We start from the raw sequence: 23268 nt of genomic DNA on the forward strand, positions 1-23268 counted from the left end.
GAGGGTGTTGCTGAATGATAAATTCAAGTCACTGACCTCTCAGATGAAGATCATCTTACATAAGTGTTGTACATTTTCGATGCTGCCCATTATTCAGTGTTACTTGTTGAAAGTGGAACCAATTATTTTATATGCTTTGGACATCTGTACAATGGAGATGGAGGGATTTTTGGATTTGATACAGGGAAGGTTGTGGAATGTTCTTGGTTTAGCGCTGTCAATCTCCGACTGTTTGATTTGTCATGAACTTGGTTTACTGCCCCTATCTGTTAAATGGTAATGGCGTATGCTCAACAACTACGTTAGTTGAACAAAATGTTAGGCCCGCCTACAGCCTCTGTATATGAAGACATAGCCGTGATGGTAACTGACGGGCGCCCGCCTTCTATCCTGAAATTTAAAACAAAAATTGACACAATTTTAGAGGCAATAGCAGTTTCTAAAGAAGATTTAGCTCCTCGCCTTCCATCCTGTAAAACTAAATTCGAGCATTATCATTGGTGTATTTTATTGGATAAAATTGCAAACAGTAAGGCCTATTACAAATATGCCGAATTTAGACGAAAATGGGGCGATCGCGCTCGATATCTAGAGATCTTTCCATGCGATAAGGCAAGGAAAACCTATATGAGATATAAACTTAACCAACTTCTGACAAATTAAGAAGTGTAATATTAGAATAACAACATAGTCGCCTTTGGTTCTTACTTGTTCCCTGAGTCCTGGCTGTCTAGCGAAAGCTTGTGGGGAAATAGTCAAAAATTGTTGGTCAGACTAACAAAATGTTTGTATACCATCGAAGAGAAGCTCCCACAAAAGAAATCTATGCAAAATATTGAATTGGGTTTATGTGGTATAGAAGATCTTGGAGGGTGACTGGTCAATGTTTTTCTTATGCTTGCAATCGACAAATAATTTTATTGGTTGTAAATATGTTTATTATTTTAGAGAATCAAGGTAATGTGATGTTTGCGTTAATGTTGTAGTTAGGGGGAGTGATTATAGTAGTAAGTTTAGGTTTTATGTGAAAAGAAATGAAAAAAGAAATTGTTGATCTGTAAAAAATGTATTTTTATATTTTGTAATAAACACTTTTGTAAAGGTTTATGTAAACCATATACGATAAAAAAAATTCAAAAACACAGAATTACTCTATTCCACATGGCCATGCGCAGTTAAAGGCATTTTACAAACTATACCACTTAGTTATTCCCTAAGCAAAGATTATTTAAATAAAGTTTAAACCATGAAATGCATCATAATTATTTTCGGTGATAGACCTTTGTCTGTTCGCTTGTTCTAATCTTCTTGATCCCCTGCCCAACTATGTATTTTCCCCACTCCTTCCCTCCTTTTTCTTTTTAGTGGCGTTGAAGGCATGTAGCACACTACAAAATTCAAAATAAATAGAGTTTTATTCATATATAGTATGACAATGAACTTGCCTAACAATTCAATGGATAAGTGAATAAATAAATGAATAAGTAAACAAATAATGAAAAGGTCTGTTTACAGAAAGTATTCTAATTTTTAGGCAGGACATTTTACAATATGCTATTTGAATAATCTGTTATTTGCATATATAATTTCATTTGTGAGGCTTTAACACATTGAGAACACTGTTAGATTTTTAATCTTAAATGTACTTTTCTGTGCCTCACAAGACTACATTTCTTAATGAAAACCTTTCCACAAGTGTCACATTGAAAGGGCTTCTCTCTTGGATTGTGCCAATGTGTTTGGTAATGTCTCAAAAGAGATGCCCGTGAGCTAAACCCTTTGTTACATGCATTACATAGATAGGGGTTATCATCAGTGTGAACATTCTGATGCCTCACAAGAGATGAGCTGACACTATACGCTCTCCCACACTCGTTGCATACATAGGGTCTCTCCCCTGTGTGATTTCTCATATGTATCTGCATTTGTGAGGGTGTGCTGAAACTCTTCTCACATTTGTCACAGGCATAGGGTTTCGCTCTTGGGGTTACTGTGTGTGTTTGTTGATGCCTCAGAAGAGCTGCCCTTGAGCTTAACCCCTTCTTGCATATACTGCATTCGTAGGTGATATCACCAGTGTGCACATGTTGATGCCTCACCAGAGATGAGCTGACATTGTAAGCTCTCCCACAATCTTCACATACATAGGGCTTCTCCCCCATGTGATTTCTGACATGCACCTGTAACTGTGCGTGTGAACTGAAACTCTTCTCACATTTGTCACACACATAGGGTTTCTCTCTTGGCATTAGTGAGTGTATTTTCTGATGTCTAAAAAGTGATGACCTTGAGCTAAATCTTTTCTCACAAGCCGTGCATGGATAGGGCTTCTCCCCTGTATGCACCACACTTTGATGTCGTATAACAGAAGAGCTGACACTAAAGGTTCTCCCACATTCATTACATGCATACGGTTTCTCTCCTGTGTGACTTCTCATGTGTATATGCAATAAGGAACGCTTACTGAAACTTTTCTCACATATGTTACATGCATAGGGCTTCCCTCCTGTATGATTTTTCGTATGTTCTATAAGATTTGATCTGTTTCTGAAGCTGTCACCACATTCATTACACGTATAGAGTGTCAAGCCTATGTGAGTATTTACATGGGAAAACAGTTCTGAACTATCCATGAAACTTTCAACACTTTCTACATATGCATATGGTTCTTCCACAGAGTTAGTTTCCATGTGCCTTACAAAATTCGAGTCCAGAGTGTAGCTTTTTTCACATTCACTACATGTACATGCATAGGAGTGGTCTGTTGTATGCAATTGTTGCTGGTGTAAAACTGTATGGTAGCTCCTGTAGCCTTCCATGCTTTTAGACTGTATCGTTCTTACTGCCTAGGATTCCAAATAGGGCCATTACTCGTCTCACCTGTTCAGATTATATCTGATTGAGTTCACAACTGATATATTTCATCTTGCCCTATGCTTTAGTAGCACCATACTGCATTACAACGATGTAAATTATTTGGTTTGGTACAAGACATGAATAGTAAACAGCTCTATGTACAATCCTTCTTCCGCGCTTTCCTTCTATTGTGAGAAATACGTTTGCTGAGTTGAGGAAATGTTATTTGACATTTCCTGTGTGGGAGTTTTTTTTAGTTCCTTCGATTGCTTCTATCTTTTACTGCTTATCTATCAACATCTGGTTAAACATTCTTGTCAGATTTCGTTATTTACTATGCATCTGTTTCAAATTGTTTCCAACTTCTCCATGTTTGTTTTTTTCAGTTGCAATTACTGTGGAATCAAACAAACCCAGATATTACATTGTGGAATAAAGGCAAACTAAATACTGAATAAGACACATATGTTTTGTAATACTTCTATCTCTGCCCAATTGTCCCGCTTGCAACGGATCACATTATCACATTATCTCAATTCACTTTTCATGTTTGAGAATCCAGCAGCCCTTTCTGAATACAAAAGGCATTTCTATTACACGCCTCACAATTAGCAGCTCCACGTTAAAGCTTTTTAAATATTAAATCAAATGTACAGCCAACTCAAAGAACTCCACAACTCATAACACTTCCATCAATAGCTCTTGTACTAGCACCGTCATTCAATCCCTGTGCTGTGAAAAGCTTTCCCTCATTGTTGCCCATGCTAATCTGAGGTCCACCTCGTTCACACATCAGGTTGGGAAAAACAATGATTACTCCCTGGATCAGCATTGTTTATGATATGCCTTCTCCAGTCGAACAGGAGATACATTAAATTAATCCAAAGCCATTTTGTTGATTACCTATCATGAGCACACATTATGTTTCCCTTATGGAGCCTCATTTTCCAAGTCCCCAGAGAATAAATGTAGGTGCTGAAGACAAGTGTAAAGGTCTTACGCCTGTCTTAACACCTCCATTCTCACTCTGGGGCATTTCTGTGGTGGAAGTGGGGCTGGGGGCATAACAGGAGTAAAGTTTCTGGCTCCCTTGCCCTGTCCACCTTAAAATACAACTTGTTTTTACACCAGCATGACATTTTCATGCTGGCGTAAAACCACTTAATTCCTACAGAATCTTCCTGCTTTTTACACAAGCAAAAAGGAGGCGCATTCCATAGGAATCCATTGTAAACGCTGCCTGCCATGCATAAATGGCAGGCAGCATTTTCTCATTTTGCACTGCAGAGTGAAACAGTGAGCCATAAAGTGTATTGCAATGTCTGTGCGAGCATCTGGCAGTGATTAGAAGTTATACACAAAGTTTTAGGTTCACAGACAATTTAGATCAGCCTCAAATGGAGAAGCAAACAAGTTACTTACCTTACGGTGACTTTGTTTCCGTTGGAATAGGTTTTCCCTTCTGCAGATTCTTTATCTTTGAAATGGCCATCTGACAATCTGGGACTTCCAAAACTTGAACGACATGTGCATTATGTTGGGAGGTATAATTCACACTCTGGGAATTGGGTACATCTCAACAACCAGAGGAAGTGACAGCACCCAGGATATGCATGAACCACCCGCTCGGTGCCCAAGTGTTTCTTTGATATTTCCAGGGTGGACATTCTGAGGTGAATGAGGGACGAGAGTAGTCAATACAGAAATTGCAGAGGAAACAAAATATCCATCAGAACCAATGTTACCCGTAAGATGCGCAACTTGTTCTCAACTGTAGATCATTTATCTTTTAGAGATTCTCTCTGCAATACCTAACAAATTAAGAAGACGGAGTCTAGGATGCATCATCAATACCAACATATGCATACTGAAAGATAGGTTGGAAACAGACCTTCTTTTCTAAAAAATTAGTCCAAACAATTGTACTTCACAAGCGTATGCAGTTGAACTAGTCACCGCCCTGCAGATTACCTGAATCGGTACCACTCTCAGAATGGTGGTCCGAGTCACACAAACCCTTGTGGAATGTGCCCAAACCCCATGGGGTGAATCTTGTGCATTGGCTAGTAGCATAATCAGATGCATGTAACAAAATACCTGGACATGGTCTGGTTGGTCAGAGTTACTCCCCTGTATACTTTCCCAGAAGCAACAAACAGCTGTCCTTGCAGTTTATTCCTGGTAATGTACTGGCCTAGAACCCTATTAGGGTTTACATTTTGCAATCTCTCCTCTGCCTTAAAGGGACGTGACAGGGTGAAAAAACATAAAAAGCGAAATCAACTGGATAATATGTCAGGGTGCAGAATCTGCACTCGTCATTAGCCATCGGCTAGTGACAATTAACTCTTGGCGACTAAGAAATAGTATGCTGTGTGTATTTGTATCTTGTAAATTGGAATGTTTACCCCTGAATATGTAAATCACTAATTACATTTAGTTGAAAATACGTATTCACCTGAAAGGTTGCCCTGTGCTTTGAAAAGGTGCCTGGAACTCACTGTCTCATGTTGCTGATGTTAAGGCCATGGTTAAGAGAGGGGAACTTAAAGTAGGAGCTGTGCATGGGCTCAAATGGCAGAGCTGTCAGCTGTGCCAAAACCAAATTCAGATCCCACAGCACTTGAATGTTCAGTGCTGGAGGGAGCATGTTAAGCAAGGCTTTAAGAACTATGTGACAATGGGTATTTCATCTATTGAACACTATTCAGACTCCATATACAGAGAAACCAAGTAGTCAGCTATCCTCTAACCATGGTAACCACCTTCACCAAGGAGAGCGCTAAATCTAGCTACCTACACATCAAAGCAGATAAATGCAGTTGATCACATCTTCCACAATACCTCAGCTGTCATGGTGAAGGGGCCCCTGAGGAACCTCGGATGTGGAAACAAGGCACAGTCACCACACACGAATAGATACGCGAAACATGAGGTTCTGTTCCCAAAATCTAGGGTTTATTGCAATACAAAATAGTCCCAGTTGGCCAAGTGGTCCCACGCCCCGCGACGTGTGTCAAACAGACCTCGAGGGACGCAATAGAATGCGAAACGTACATCAGTTACATATATACAAACGGAGCATCGTACAATCAGTAATGACACATTTGATGCTGCCCCAATTCATTTCCCTTTGAATTAGAGCCGATGATTGACCATCGTGACAAATATGACACCTTAGACCACCATATTTAGTAACAGTTTGCAATCTCCAGTTTTACAGACACCATTCTTTGTTTGCGAGAACACAGCGTTTCTGTTTTTCATGGGCAAGCTGCGTGTAGGAGACTGGCACATACCTGGCCTGACTATCTCCAAGTTTCGATTCTCGCTCTAGAAGTCAGCCCGCTCTCCGGGGCCTCACTGGGCTCAGAAAGGCGGGCCGTAAAGAAGATCATAATTCAACTCTTTAAATGGTAGTTTCGTACATTGCTATTCTTTCAGGCGACTTGCTGGCATTCGTGTACTGATTAAATGCCTTGCTCCCTGTCTTCAAGGATATGTGAGGGAGGGAATCGGGCATTTCTGTCTGGCTCTCTAGTGTAATGTTTCAACATGTTTCTTAGCCTTGGACCATTGAAGCGAAATAATATCTACAGCAAAGCAGTTTTAGATGAAGCAAAGTGGCAACGTTAGAGAGAGCAGAGAGAGAAAACAAAATGGCGATTCTGGTCATCTTAAAATGGCTTCACTCTAGTTAAACTAATAGCTACGTAATAACCAATGACTAATGAATATATATTCTTACACTTTAAATGAGGCGGTTGGTCTTCGGCCAACCAATTATCATTCATTTCCAGACCCTCAAGGAGTGTTTGGTTTTTCTGGACTGACAAACCCTCCTCTTGGCCGTAAGCCAAATGTCTCATCCATACATTGCATCCTCCTCCGACCAAGTATTTGGATTAGATTCGGAATCTGATTCAAATTCGAACTCATGTACACTTATTGTCTCCTTGTTATTATTATCAATATCAATTGCCATGAATTCTTTAATGGTTTCAGATTCGTTACTATGGCGAGTGCTTGGTTTAGTAATGTTTTTTCGTTTCATCATTTGTACACACTCTTTGCTAATTTCAGTACATATTATGGGGAGACAACCTATGCAACAACAACATGTCACGAATATTCCTAGGATTGCTACTAGTATTGCAAATAGTTTCCATCCCCAGGATCGCAACACTTCCCAGAACCAGGAGTTTATGTTCAATTGCCAACCGCCTTCTGGAGGATGAAGATCTGAACTTAACACATGCAATTTTCTTATCGCCTCAAAAATTATGGGGGAGCAGTCACTTACAAATACGCAACACGCTGATCCCACGATTTTGCAAACACCGCCGCGATCAACTAAGATTATATCAAGGGCCATTCTATTTTGTAGTGACATTAATCTAATTCCTTTTTCTTCAAGAGTCATATTATATATCAGTGGTTCCATTTATTGTTTCTTCTAATATCCTAGACAGTCGTCTTATGTTATAAGAGTTTATCGCCTGGCCCCAAAATGGTATGAATGATTTTGCTATGTCCTCTACAATCAACCCGTCTTCAATATTACTGCGAGGTCGTGACCTAGTCAATTTGGTTATGTCTGATGTTTTTAAAGGAAACACCCCAGGAAACAGAAATACCAAATAACACGTACCTCCCCAGTTCCTAGGTAACCAAGGATATGCTTTTTCTCCACATTTGAAATACACAGGATCTCCCACATATATTGGTTCCACTTCTTTATCAAGGAATGCTATATTCCTGCATCTGGTAAATGTTCCAACCTGGAAAGAACCCTTTTTCTTTAAACAGAATGGGACACAATGAGGGTTATAATTCACTGTATATGAAGGGGGTTCCGCATCCTTATTCCCATGTGGGTTCATGTGGAACGGGATCACAGAAGTTTTATAAGGTACAGACAATCTATCCTGTGGCATTATTGCTGGTGTAATTAATCATCTTTTTTTGGAAGACGGAGCAACCCACCGGTTTCATAATCACTTCCTCGAATTCATTCGTATTTGTTTTATCTAGTTGACCAGTTTCACTTTCGTTCCATTTCCAATAATATAGGGCACTCAGAGAAGTATAACATGCAGAAGTTAATGGCAGGGGCTGTACATACCATCCTATTCCCTGACCACCATGCTGCGGCAGGTGTGGACAAACACAACAATTATTTTTTCTTAGGATTGAGTGTGTCCTATTCATTATTAACAGCAATGTGTTGTTCCCGTATCCTTCCCTATGTTTCTCTTCCATTGGGGACAAGGTATAGGAAATCACATGGACTGGGCTTTCCGTTGTGGAAATGTTCATCATAGGCAAAAGTACTTCAAGAGGGTGCATTTCCTCTAGGTACCATAACACTCTTATGGTCAACACTGGGGCTAATATACTCATTATGCACATTACTAAGGTTAGACCCAACATACAATTCTTTCGTCCATGTCCTTTTTTCACCTTATTATGTACTGCGTTTAACTCGCTATCAGCATTGGTGCAAGAGGGGGCATTTGCTGGTTCCGCCATTTCTTCTCTCGTCCTTCTTCTTCTCCTGTGCTTGTCGTGAATATCTCTTGTTCATGTGCTTCCCAGGATTTTGAAAAAGTTCAATCAATGTCTACAATCTTTTATGCCAGTTTTCTGTCTGCCTGGACTGCTTTTTTACTTGGCAAGTCCTCCGTGCATTTTGCACATTGCTCTAGATTTCAGAGCAGCTTCCTGTGTACCACGTGCGCCCCACTTGTTCACTCGGGTTCCTGACACATGGATTTAGCCCCGAGGAGTTGCGTTTTGTGAGCTGTCTAATTTGCACAACTTTTACGCCACCCTCCTCTAGGCCGCCGGTTCCCACTTCATCCGAAAATAGGAAACAGAGGCAAGAAATTCACCAAGAGAAGAAAAATGTGATCACTCCTTCTTTCTGCTCCGTGCACTTCCGGTCTCGAGCTTGGTGTCAGCCTGGGGCACAATGGCAGATGATGATGGATGCCCAGACGATAATGCAGGCTGTGGCGCAACAGAAGATGGTGGGCACCACAGAGGTATGCACTTGATGTCGGCCAGCAGAGATGCAGAATCTGCTGGACAACGTTGAGGCTCTCTTTGCTCTTCCGTTTTTATGGAAATCTCGTCAGGCTTTGTTTCAGGATCAGGCAGTTTCTGTAGCAAGGGACTGGCAATGTCATTTTTCGTTTCTGGAACCGCTGCTATCTCTTTCTGGTCTTTGTCCCAATCATTTGACGTGTCGAATGGCGATGGGGCTTTCTTGGCGTGCGTGGCATGAATCCACGCCTTGCGTCCATCCACGCGTAATACTGTCTGCGTGGTTAAAAGTACCTGGTAGCGCCCACGCCACTTGGGTGCTAGCGATGTTTTCTGCTAATAATGTCTGATGAGCGCCCGGGCTCCGGGCAGTAAGGCATGTCCTGGGCCAGTATACCGCACCGGTAATGCCGCCTGCACCTGCTGATGAATCAAACACAGTTTTTTTACTAACAAATTACAGTAAATGCTGAGTACAGGGTATTCTACCTCTCTCATTCTTTTAGGCTGAGGTGCGCACCACACATTCGCCGGTCTCCCCATTATGATCTCATAGGGGGAGAGCCCAGTTCTGGCCTGCACTGATGTTCGCATGCACAGTAACGCTATTGGTAATGCATCTACCCAGTTTAATTTGCTACCTGCACAGATCTTACTGATTTTGGATTTCAAAATTCCGTTATGGCGTTCTATAAGACCGGCCGAACTCGGATGTCTCGAACAATGGAATCGCGTATCGATCTGCAATCCTGCACAAATCTGCATTATCACTGCACCTACAAAGTGCGGACCGTTGTCCGACCATATGACACGGGGCAGACCAAAGCGAGAGAAATACTCTTTTAGCATTACCTTCGCCGTGCTCATGGCTGTGCAATCTTTCAAGGGATATGCTTCTACCCATTTGCTGAATGCACATATGATCACCAGAACGTATTACAGATTTTGGCATCTCTCCATCTCTATGAAGTCAAAGTGAATCACTTCGAATGGCATAGAGGGAGGTCCAAAACTTCCTGTTGGAGTCACTGTTCCTTTTCCCACATTATGCTGTAGGCACGTGATGCAGTTTTGCACCAGCCTCTCGGCATTCTTTTTTATGAGTGGATTTTCCCACACTGTGGCTAAATGTTGGACTATTTTCTTCGCACAGATGTGTGTGGGACGGTGAGCCATTGTAACCATTGTGTTTACATACGCATTTGGCAACATCCAATTCCCATTTTTTTTGTCCACCCAACAACCCTCCAAATCCAGTTCTGCAGAGCCCTTGGCCCATCCCTGTATTTCGTTGGCGATAGCTTCCGCCTGCATTTCTTTAACAGTCACAATTCCATTTTCTATCATGCAGGGCACTTCCTCCGATTGTACTGTCAACATTTTTGTACTCATATCAGTAGCAGTCTGTATCGCAATCTTGTCTGCAAATGCATTTCCTTCTCCCACTTTACATGTTACTTTTTTATGCGCCTCGCATTTCACTATTGCCAGGTGCTTTGGACACGTAAGTACAGACAGTAATCGCACAATCAGAGGGCCATGTTGAATTCTAGCCCCATGGGATGTTAAGAAACCTCTCTCGGCCCATAATCGGCCAAAATTATGAACTACGCCAAAGGCGTACTGGCTATCAGTATAGATATTAACGCTCAAGTTCTCCGAAATTTCACAAGCTCTTGTTAAAGCAATTATCTCTGCTGCTTCGGCGGAGTTATAAGGAATTCTTTTACTCTCCACAACACTTTTTAATGTCGTAACAGCATATGCGGCAGTTGATGTGCCGTCAGGTAGTTTAAAACAGGAGCCGTCACAAAACAGTTCCCCATCTGGTTCTTTTAGTGGTGTGTCACTCAAATCAATTCTCACTTTTGTTTCTTCTTCAGTAACCACTAGGCAATCATGGGGAAGCAATTCAGTCCCACCACTGTTTTCCCCGGGAATTGGCATTAATTCTGCTTGATTCAAAGCGCTACACCTCATAATTTGGATGTTCGGCCCGAACAATACAATTTCATATCTAGTCAATCTAGCACAGGTGAGGTGTTGCGTCTGTGTTCTATTGAGTAGAACATCTATGGCATGTGGCACCATCAAAATCAAGGTGTGCCCCAAAACCATCCCTTCTGTTTGTTTCACTTAAGCAGCAGCCGCTGCAGCAGCTCGCAAACATCATGGTAGTGCGCGCGATACAGGGTCCAGCGCAGAAGAAAAATAGCCACACGGCCTATTTCGTCCACCTTGTTCCTGTGTTAAGACAGACAACGCATATCCTTCGTTCTCATGCACAAATAGCCTAAAAACCTTTTCATAATTCAGTGTGCCCAAAACTGGAGCAGAACTCAAAATGGTTTTTAGCGAATCAAATGCTTTCTGACATTCCTCATTCCACTGCAAAGGCATCACAGCATCCATTTTTGTTAATTCAACCGGTTTCACAATTAAAGCGAAGTTCATAACCCATTGACGGCAATAAGAAGCCATCCCTATTATCGCTCTCATACCTTTCTGTGTTGTTGGAATAGGCATACCAGAAATACTCTTTATTCTCTCTCAAGTTAATCTTTCTTCCTTCCTTTGGCAGTAGGTAACCCAAATAAGCTACTTCTTTCTGACAGTACTGGAATTTCTTTAGGCTTGCTTTATGGCCATGCATGGCTAGATGAGTCAATAATAGAACAGTACCTTCTTTACATATCTCCTCTGTATCAGCAGCGATTAATAAGTCGTCAATGTATTGTAACAATACACAGTCTGCTGGTAATTCTAACATGTCCAACTGCTCTTTCAACGCTCTACTGTATATGCTCGGACTTTCAGTATAGCCTTGTGGTATGCGTGTGAATGTGAATGATCGTCCTCCTAAAGTGAAGGCAAATAAATACCTGCTTTCTGTGTGTACAGGAATGCTGAAGAAAGCGTTTTTCAAATCAATAACACTAAAGTATTCTGCCGAAGCAGGGATCATTGTCAAGATCGTAGTGACGTCTGGCACTAACGGGAATTGGGGATCTACCACTTTGTTCAGTGCACGGAGATCAATTATGAAACGGTAAGGTACCTCATTACCCCCTTTCTTGTATACGGGAAGAATGGGGCTGTTACATACACTACCTGTAATCTCTTCAATCACTCCCAATTTCCCCAAATCAGAAACAATACTTTTCAATCCTTTTTCTCCTTCTGCTGAAATTTTATACTGCGGAATACGTGGTAGCGTTATTCCTTCTTTCAATGTAATTTTTACTGGCTCTATTTTCAAACATCCCACATCATTGTCATTCACGGCCCAAATGCAAGTTGGCACTGTACTCAATTCCCCTGTTAAAGGTTCTGTCATAAATTCAGAAGTCGGCATACTCTGGGGAGAAATAGTCAAAAATACCCCATCTGGTGTACAATGAATAACTGCACTTAGTTTTTTCAATATATTCAATGCTAAAATATTCTCCCCACAATGCTCTGTTAAAAGAAATGGACAATGTTCAGTAAAAGGCCCTATTGTCACTGCCGCTGATTTGGACTCAGGGTTTATTACTGGGGTACCTGCGAACCCTACTGAGATATTCTGTCGCCCTGACAGAGGTATGCCTGGAATCAAGTGATGATCTATCGAGCACTTTTGTGCCCCCATATCTACGAGGAATCTATGCTCATCATTCCCGATTTTCACCTCTACGTAGGGTCCTTTCTGATTCACGGGAATTGACACTGGTTCCGACCCCTGTCCTGGGCTGTCCTATTGGGGTAACAACACGTCATCCGATGTGCAGTCACCACTGTTATTATAGTATGCACCTGTCTGGTTATCAAAAATGTTCCCCCCTCTCCCTCTATTTCCCATTTGTGCACCTTGCTGATTTTGTCTCTGAATAGTTTGATTCGGAGCCTGGCCTTGATTTTGTGCACCATTCCCATGATCATTCTGATGCTGCTGCATATGATTTCTGTTGTGACCATTTGTTCCCATGTGCCCTCTGTGAGGTCTTCTCTGACTATATCCGCCTCTATTTTGCAAATGCAGACATCGTGCCCGCCAGTGTCCTTCCTCTCTGCAGTATGCTGTTAGGGAGAATTCTCTGTAAAGGCTAATTTCCCAAACCTAGCGAGTCCCCCAGCAGCTTCGCTGGATTTTTGGGGTTTATTTTTTCTCCTGCTAAGATTGAGACTCTTTTACTCCCACTCTTAGACATGATTTGAGGTGTTCCTTTGTCTTTCCATGCGTTTTATGGGCTATGGGGTCTTTTACTCCATAGGCTCTCATGTGTTTTTGATGTGGGTTACACAGCACCCTCTGTGCCGTAACCCAGGGGTGTCATAGCGACCCTCCAACATAGACTCCATACCCTGGGACTGACTACTGTCTCCCAGGGCATGTAAAGTCACCATTGGCTTTACTAGTCCCAAATTATGAACAGAAACCAGTACATACCATCATATTGTGGACGTACTTGTCAGGGCAATTCGATTGCCCCGGGGTCTGTTGTTCGAGGGGGCACTTCTCCATCCCCCCTGATCGAGTTTTGGCTGGTGGCAGTGGATACTACTTTTTATATTCGACCGCGAATATATCTCTATGGGATTTTCCCATTGTTCGAGGCTACCAACAATTATTTAATTCCTATAGCTTCGAACATACCGCCGGTTTATTTATTTAATATTAATTCACCGGTTGGTATTTTTTGCCAGAACTCGATTCTAAAATGGCGTTTGTGTTCTCTTCTGTGACTCCAACCCAAATCGAGTCCTTTGTTCCACTTTTCGGCGGGCTTCTCCACAGAAGCCTCCAAAAGTGGTGCCACTCTGTCTGGGTACCACAGGGGGTGTGGGAGGGGGTTTAGGCACCCTGGACTGAGTTGCCTTGCCAACTCAAGTCGCACTCTTGTGTGATTGGCCCAAGTGGTGAGCCGGCCGGCTCACCACTTAGCATGTTTGATTGACAGCTAGGCTGACTGAATGGGGGTTTGCTGCATAAAAGCAGGGCTTTGGGGACTGGAACTTCAGAAGTCGCCACAGGACCTAAGAATTAGAGGAGGGAGAAGCTGAGCCGACCTGCAACGACGACACCACCGGTGGAGCCCTGCTGAACCGTCTCACCACTTTTCCCGACGACAGAGGAGATCTCCAGTCCGGAAAGTCTTCTTCCTTTGACTGGTGGGGATAACCAGTTTTGCCTTCTTTTCACCTTCCTGGAGCATCTCGTTGCCGCCTTGCCCATGCCAAGCACCCCAGCAACCGGAATACCACGGCTTACCACTACTGCAAAGAGAAGGGTAGTATCTTTTAACCGAACAAACTCTGCGGTTGGTTTCTTCCCTGGCAGTGCAACGACCTTCATCTTTCCTCCACGGCGAGACCTCCTCTTCCTCTGGACGAAACACCGACTTGCACCCGCTGCCAGGAACAACTGCCCCCGCTGGAGCTTCCTTCACACTTAAGGTACTGTGTCCCGCCTGGCTTCCCTTGCGACAGATCGTTCGGGGTGACAGTAAAGCCTCGACTTTCTAACCTGGGCTGGCCTGGGACAACCTAGCTAACTTTTCCTGACTTTAATTTCATCCTTTGTGTGCAAACTATCTACAAGACTCTTTGGGCATAACCCCACTGTGTGAACCTGGACCCTTTCTGCTTGCTCTCTCCAAGAGCTGGGCCTTGCAATTGACTTTGTTGCACTCCAGTAGAACTCTGCCTATCCTGCCTTACTGTGGTTCTTTTAAAAGTATTGACATTTGTGTGCTTCCATAACTCTGCCTTTTTCCCTCCCTTTTTTATAACTTATTAGAGTGCCATTTTATATTAAGCGCTCACCTCTGTCTGAAAATAAGTGGTGTTTCTCACTAAGACTTGTCTAATAAGTAATTTGGGTTGTATATATATAATAGTGACTGTGTGCTGAATTTACTTACCTCTTTGTGCTAGTGTAACTAACAAGTGTGTCTGTAAATAAATAATTATATACTTTTACACCAAAGCTCTGGTCAGTGTTTGCTTGTGCTACTGTATCTCTGTAACTATTGTGTATACTCTACATAATGCCTAACTCTTCTTGAGGGAAGTCTGACTGCTCATCCACAGCTACCAAGTGAATCTGTGTGGTACAGACTGCTACCAAGTGGGTTTTACAAAGGTAGCGGGCGCCCCTCTCTCGCAAGAACAGACATGATAACCTGTTCAGTGGTTATTAACCACTTGAGAGTTCGCAGCCACTGCTTTTACTCACTGTGCCTTTCACAGATGGGAAATATCCATTTGCATATCAGTCTTTGTCCTGCCCAGGGGCAGTCCAGCACCGAAATACAATGGCAATTCCAATCTGAACGAGAGTACCACCAGCAACCCCATACACGTGTTTCACCCTTGTTGGGGATCATCAGTGGGTTTACTGCCAAACACCTGTAGTCTTAAATCTTTTGCAGTGGTCCCTAAGGGAACTGCACAGGTTTCTGCCTAACATATGCACATTGATTTAATCCCAAAGGCTTTCCATGCATATTCGAATTTCCCGTACTCTGTGCATTTCCCCTTCCCCTGTGGTGTCCTGCTATCTGCTGGAGTAACACCCCTACTATCGTTCGCAGAGCTTCTTTTCTTATTTGCAAAGGATACTCATTACATATCTCATTTATCTCCCCTACCGAAGTCCTAGGGCTTGACATCCACCTCATCGTTTCCCGCACACACACCTGCAATCTTTGTCTATCACCTATCTGTCCTGGTGGCGGCAAAGATTTCTGCATATACAGTCTTGACGCTCTCTTCCGGCCCCTCTCAATATTCCTTCCCCTATTCCCCGGTGTGGGGAGTACTTCTGAATACTCTTCATCCAATTCATTCTTCATTTCAAACAGTCGCTTCACATGTTCTTCTATTTCTTCATCTCTCCCTCTACAATGGGCTAATGCATTTAAATCCAACAATCGTTGCAGTGGTAACTTCCCAATTCACTTTTTCCATTGTCCTGACAAATATTCGCCCATGCATTCCAACAATACCTGTCTTTCGCTGTTTCTTCTGAAGTCCTATAGGGACGCTAGCATGGATACCTCATCATTATCGTCTATATACATTTCCGCCTGTTCTTGCAGCTCACGCTTTCTCTCCTTACTGATCGCGCTGCAAGTCACTCTCGTACATTCATTCTGCTCAATTCCACTCATGGGAGGGGCAGTCGGGACAGTGGCACCCTCTTGATCAGGAGGTGCAGAGGGGGCAGTGAGAGTGGAATCCGTCTGCTGGGGCTGTGGTAATTGCACAACACTTGGGGCTGGCTGGCTAGTGGGCAGTGCAGTGTCTGATGCAGTCTGTGGTTGTGCTGGTGTTGAGAGGGGCTGAGCAACGGGAGGGGGTTGAGCGGCAGATACTACTGTAGTCTTTTTAGTTTCACTCCTCGGGCCCTGTTTTGTTTCAGTTAAGATTCTGTTTATTAATTCGTCCGATGAGTGTAGCTCTCTTTGTGGATATATTTGTTCTATGTTCAATTCATCGCGCCGTCTTGTCTTTCTCAAGCTATTACTCCACTCCTCCTCCTTCTCCTCATCTTTCTCCGTCTTTGACTTATAACTGCGCGCATGTTTCTCTCTACTTCTAAATCGGAGCATTGCTTCCCTCCTCCAGTCCCTAAGGATATCAAGTGCTCCAGGGCGTGCTCTTTTACTTATCAACACCTTTGAAAGGTTATCTATGCGTTCCAACTCAAAACTCCCATCCCTCGGTCACTGAAGATTTTCCTGTTTTCTGGTTTGCTTATGCCAAGTTTCACAAAACATTATCGCTCCCATACCGTACTTTATGTACATATCATAAGCCGGCGTTCCTCCCGGAGGTGCTTCCTGGCCAGTTTCCAAAGATTGTTCACTGCAGCGGAAAAATCCCACTAAGGTGGACAATACCCCAGGCATGTTTTAACCTTACCCTTGGCTAATCAAACTTACTCTGGGTGTTTCATTTTGCAAAATCAACTCTCAACCAATATCAGGATTACTTACGAATCGGGGCACGGCTCACCTGATCAATCAATTTGTCTTTTCAAGACACAATTCGTCCGTATACTGACGCAACCAATGACGTTATGTCTGAGTATCTCGGCTCTGCCTCGTTTCGGGACCCTCGTCTCCTTGTTCACTGACTAGGGACGTCGATCAGGGATCAGCGGTGTGCAGATCTGCAAAGGAGTCTCTCATCGCTTTCGCAGGGTCGCCCCGAACACCTCTCGATCCCGGCTCGATCGCTCCCGTCCTCGCCGTTCTTACCGCCTTCCTTATTTTGCAACGTACACGATGGAACAAGTGGGGGAGGGTCCCTATTTGGGCGCCATCTTGAAGGGGCCCCTGAGGGACCCTCAGATGTGGAAACAAGGCACAGTCACCACACACGAATAGATACTCCAAACACGAGGTTCTGTTCCCAAAATCTAGGGTTTATTGCAATACAAAATAGTTGCAGTTGGCCAAGTTGTCCCACGCCCCGCGACGTGTGTCTAACAGACCTCGGGGAACGCAAGAGAATGCGAAACGTACATCAGTTACATATATACAAACGGAGCATTTTACAATCAGTAATGACACATTTGATGCCGCCCCCAATTCATTTCCCTTTGCATTAGAGGCGATGATTGACCATCGTGACAAATATGACACCTTAGACCACCATATTTAGTAACGGTTTGCAATCTCCAGTTTTACAGACACCATTCTTTGTTTGCGAGAACACAGCGTTTCTGTTTTTCATGGGCAAGCTGTGCGTAGGAGACTGGCACATACCAGGCCTCACTATCTCTAAGTTTCGATTCTCGCTCTAGAAGTCAGCCCGCTCTCCGGGGCCTCACTGGGCTCAGAAAGGCGGGCCATAAAGAAGATCATAATTCAACTCTTTAAATGCTAGTTTCGTACATTGCATTGCTATTCTTTCAGGAGACTCGCTGGCATTCGTGTACTGATTAAATGCCTTGCTCCCTGTCTTCAAGGATATGTGAGGGAGGGAATCGGACATTTCTGTCTGGCTCTCCAGTGTAATGTTTCAACATGTTTCTTAGCCTTGGACCATTGAAGCAAAATAATATCTACAGCAAAGCAGTTTTACATGAGGCAAAGTGGCAACGTTAGAGAGAGCAGAGGGAGAAAACAAAATGGCGATTCTGGTCATCTTAAAATGGGTTCACTCTAGTTAAACTAATAGCTACGTAATAACCAATGACTAATGAATATATATTCTTACACTGTAAATGAGGCGGTTGATCTTCGGCCAACCAATTATCATTCATTTCCAGACCCTCAAGGGGTGTTTGGTTTTTCTGGACTGACAATGGTGACGGCCTCCCAGGGTCTTAGAAAGGTATCAAAGCCACACACCACACACTCCAGGGTTGACCATAGGGCACCAATAAATCCCATGCGTCACAGTAGGGCTAGACCATCAAGGCCCTGGGGCAGTGGTGGAGCACTGTTTAAGACCGAATGCAATGGGATAAAGATTGGGCTCAAAACAAAACATTGGCGCCAAAATACTGCGATAAAGAAGTTTTTTTTTTTTAAACTCTTTTTATTTATTTTCAACAACTTCAAAGAAGACAAAAAAAAAGGAAATAAAAGGAAAAAACAAGGCCCAACTCCCCCCTCCCTCAAGCAGCGTAAGCCAGTCCCTGGGCCTTTACGCCCCGAGTCCATCAAATAAAATCATAATATAGAGACAACCCCAAACATGGCCCCCCAACTCTCCCCCTCCTCCCCCCCTCATTTACCCTTGACCCAATACCTCCGGGGGTAACACGCAAAAGTCTACTACAGGTCCAGGAGCCGCAAGCGCTGAGGGCGCCACCCAATCCGAAAATCGTCCTTAAGAAATACCATAATTTCCTCCCAATCCGTTGCAAAAGAATGGAGTTTATCGTTCATTGCATACGTTGCCCACTCAAGGGCCACAATTTCCCAAAGCTTCGGCAGCAAGTCCCTCAGAAGGGGAACCTCAGCGCTTCTCCAACGTTGCGCTATCACTGTCATGGCTGCAATTACAAGAATCACCCTCGCCTTCTCCCTGGATTTTGGTCCCCCCGGAGCAGTTCCCCCCCCAAGCCCCAAGAGAGACAGTTCCGGTGGTCGGCGGCTCCCTACCCCAAATGCCTGCTCCTGGGCCTCCCCAACTTCCTGCCAAAAGCGCTTAATGACAGGGCAGTCCCACCAGATGTGTTGCGCCGTGCCCTCCTGCCCGCAACCTCTCCAGCACCTCCCCGAAGTGTTAGGATAAAATTCCCAGAGGCGCGCATAGTACCACCCGAACAAAATCTTGTACCACGTTTCCTGGATTTGTGATGCCCTCGCCATCTTGGGGATTTTCCTCCATAGCCTCTCCCACTCTTCGCGCTCAATTTCCCTTCTTATGATCTGCTCCCACCTACCCATGTAGCGCCATTGGCCTCTGACGGTGGCATCGACCAAGATTTTGTAAAGGTTGGATATCAAACGCCTGGACCCATCATTAGATATAAGGAATTTCTCGAAGCTCGTCATTGCTCTTGTTGCGGCCTGCATATTTGCTGGATTCAACGCCCAATGCCACAGTTGCGCGTATCGAAGCATGTCCCCTTCTTTTATCCCGTATTCCCTCTTACACTCCTCAAATGAAAAAATTCTTCCCCCGTAGAATAACTTACCCAACCACTTGCATCCCCTCTCCTGCCACTGCGTGAACGCGCCCACCTCCAGCACTGGTGTAAAATCCCCATTGCCGAACAAGGGTGTGAAAGGAGACGCTGCGCCGCTTCATAATACTGCTGAAAATTCGCTAGTGCAAGGCCCCCCTCCCGCCTGGGTGCCATCATGAGCCACCTACCTACTCGTGCTTTCTTCCCTGCCCACAAAAATTCGCTGGTCAGGGTTCCTAACTCCCTAAAAAATCCCACTGGTACCGCTTGCGGTATTGCCTGAAAAAGATACAGAAGGTGTCGCAGGGTTACCATTTTGACCGCGGCCACCCTACCTAACCACGACACGCGGAGGTCCCTCCACCGATGGTAGTCCCCCTTAATCTCCCTCAGGAGTGGTGGGTAGTTAGCCTGATACCAGCCGGCTAAAGTTGGTGTAATTTTCACTCCCAGGTATTTAATACCGCCCACGCTCCATAAGAATGGGGTAGCCGTCCTAAGCGACTCCCGGTCCACGGGGTTTAGGGTGAGGGCCAATAGCTCTGACTTACCAAAGTTAATCTTCAAGCCCGATACTTCCCCAAACTCCTCTAGCAAAGCCCTACTAGCTTCAATCGACTCCCGAGTGGCCATCAGCGTTAATAGCATGTCATTGGCAAAAGCTGTGACTTTTTGTTTCCTCCCACCGAATGGAATGCCCTTAATCGCCCGGGTCTCCCTAATGACCTGCAGAACGGGCTCAAGATAAATTGCGTAGAGCATAGGAGATAGAGGGTAGCCCTGCTTGGTGCCCCTGCTCTGTTTAAAAGACCTCGACATGACCCCATTCACTGCTATTCTCATGGTTGGTGCCTGGTAGTTAGCTCGGACCATGCCCAAAAATGTGCCCTCAATGCCCATTTTTTGCATCGTCCTAAACAGGAAGGACCACTCTACGCGGTCAAGCGCTTTTTCTGCGTCCAACGATAGAAAGACCGCAGGGGTCTCTGTCTTCTCAGCTTTTTCCACTAGGTGGGCCACCCTCCTGATGTTATCCGCCGTTTGCCGGCCCTTAATAAATCCCGCCTGGTCTTGATGGATCAACCAGGGGAGGGAGCCCTCCAGTCTATTGGCCAGGATTTTCATAAAAATGTTAGGGTCAATGTTGATTAACGCTATGGGCCTGTAAAATGCCCTCTCCTCAGGGTCTTTATGTGGTTTTAGGATGAAGGTCAATCTTGCCTCCTCCATAGACGGGGATATTCTCCCAGATGATCTAAACGTATTAAAAAGGGTGGTTAGGTGCGGGACAAGTATGGGCGCAAAGGTTTTATAGGAAGCCGCCGTGTAACCATCCGGGCCCAGCGCTTTGTTCGGAGGTAGGGCGCAAATCACCCTTCTCACTTCCTCCTCTTAGATCTTCCTGTCAAGCAGGTCATGCCTTTCTTTCCCAATCTGCCCCAGTTCCATTCTCTCCAGAAACTCTGCCTGCGCGACCGCCTGAGGGTCCTGCGATGCGTAGAGGGACTCATAGAATTGTACTAATGCTTCCTGCATCTCCCACACCCGCGTCACCCGCTCCCCTGAGCCCGTCCTCAGAGCCGTGATTGCATTTCTAGAGTGGGCTCCCCTTAGCAGGCGAGCAAGGAGTGTATCCGCCTTATTCGCTTTAGCGTAAAAATTCTGGCGAACGGGAAGTAGCGCCCCCTTGGCCTTTTTGGTGCGGAGGAGTTCCAGCTGTCCCAATGCTCTGCGATATTCCCTCATAACCATCCTAGTCGGGGTAGCTCCCGCTTGTTGCCTAGCTTTCTCGACCTCCCCCTCTAACTGCGCTTCTAGCGCCGCCAGTTGCCTCTTTCTCTGAGCTGCAGCCGCTATGAGCTCCCCCCTGAGTGTGGCCTTAAAGGCGTCCCATCTCATCCCTTCCCCAGTGTCCCCCCTCCTATTGAGCTCGAAATAAGCCTTAATCTTTTCTTCCATCTCCTGCCGGATAAGGGGATCTCTAAGGCGATATTTTGGGTACTTCGAGGACCAAACCCCCTCTCCCTACGCCCTAGAGGCATCCTCATCGAGACCACCTTGTGGTCCGCTATACCAATAGGGCCTGTGACCACCTCCCTGATGCTTCCCACCAAACTGGACGTGACCCATATGTAATCGATCCTATATTGGGACCCATGGACCCCAGAAAGAAATGTATAGCCCTCCTCGCCCCCCCTCAACTCCCGCCAGACATCCCGCAAACCCATGTCACCTATTCTCTCCTTGAGGCCCGGAGACATCACCGCCCCCCCTCCTCTAGTAGGGGCCCCCGACCTGTCTCTCTCCCTCTGCCAAGCAATATTGAGATCCCCCAACAGAACTATTCGCCCCCAGGCTCTATCCTCGAAGACCCCCAACACCCGCTTCAAAAACTGCTCCTAGTCCGCGTTCGGGGCGTATACCACAGACAGCGTGTATCGGTTATCTTGGAAAGTTCCCTTAACTATGATATACCTTCCCTCCTTATCCCTAATGGTCTCGGAGACCCTAAAATTACCCGAATCTCTAATGACCAAGGCAACTCCCTCTGACTTACTTCTCCCTGAGGCATGTCGGAACAGACCAAACCCCCTCAGTTTCAGGTGCCCCTGATCCTTTTGTCTGAGATGTGTCTCCTGTAGGGCTAGAATGTCTGGCCCCTCCTTTCTCGTAAACTGCTCCAATTTCTTCCTCTTGAGAGGGGTATTCAGACCCCTCACATTATGAGTCAGCCACTTGAATGCTACTCATATCGCGCCAGCCCATCGCACTACTCCCATCCCCCCCTTCCTCCCGCTCCACCCCCGCCAGGCACGGAGCATAGCATGATCCTGCGTGAGCCCTCCTGCCCCCTCCTGTGGTGATACCACTGTCCACCTCTCAAAGTCTACGGCCCTAACCCAGCTGCTGCTGCTTGCCCGCCCTTTATCCCTCCCCCCTGCCTCCTCCCCCCAGCGCACTCCCCCCCACCAACTGACCCCCCCAAGCCCCCTGAAGGGCTTTCCCTTCCCGCCCTCTCCTCCCCTCCTCCTCGGGTATGCCCACCCATCCTGATTCACAGATGAACATTCCCCCCCGCCACTTACTCCTTTAGAGGCCCACCACCCTAGTGTTTCCCGTTGGCGTATGCCTCATCCTGAGCATTCCTCCCCTCTTCATCTGGACTGCTCATGTTCATTTCCTTGGGCGCTTTCCTGCTCCGCTTCACGCCCTTTCTCTTTTCCCCCACCGTCGACCACCGCCAGGCCTTTAGCTCTGTCCCAGCGCGCGCGGGTCGCCTCTCCGTGCCAGTAGAAGCCTCCTCAAGGTCAAGGCGTAGGAAATCCGCACCCTCTTGCAGCGTAGTTATCCGCTTCTGGACCCCCTCCCATTCAAACACCAATCCAAAAGGGAAGGTCCATTTGTATTTGATCCCCTTGCCATTGAGTACCTTAAGGACCGGTCCCATCTGGCGCTTCTTTAGCAGGGTGCTGCTCGCCAAGTCTTGGAATAAGGAGATATGATGCTCGTTATACTGTATTGGCTCCAGGAGGACTGCTTCCTTTTGAGCGTACCTGGCGAAGGCCGCCAGGACGTCTCTGGGCCTCTGGGTCGCTCCCCTGCCTCCTCCACCCACCCTACGCACCCGGTCCAGTTCCACTTCATCCGGGGACGGCAAGCCTAAGATCCCAGCAAAGATGGCTTGAACCACCCCCTTTAGTTCCACGTCCCGGAACGTTTCTGGGAGCATT

At 45.4% G+C, this 23268-nt stretch overlaps 1 long non-coding RNA gene across 1 annotated transcript in view; it reads right to left on the reverse strand.

Moving 5' to 3' along the window:
• Nucleotides 1-1360: 1360 nt before the first annotated feature.
• Nucleotides 1361-23268, reverse strand: part of LOC138517014 (uncharacterized) — a 333410-nt gene continuing 311502 nt past the window's right edge. Inside the window, exon 4 of the long non-coding RNA XR_011282340.1 lies at nucleotides 1361-3251. This is a non-coding gene — a long non-coding RNA (uncharacterized lncRNA). The remainder of the gene's footprint in view (nucleotides 3252-23268) is intronic.

This window comes from Ambystoma mexicanum, chromosome 6q, assembly GCF_040938575.1.
Source record: "Ambystoma mexicanum isolate Mex_15411 chromosome 6q, UKY_AmexF1_1, whole genome shotgun sequence".
NCBI classification, from domain to species: domain Eukaryota; kingdom Metazoa; phylum Chordata; class Amphibia; order Caudata; family Ambystomatidae; genus Ambystoma; species Ambystoma mexicanum.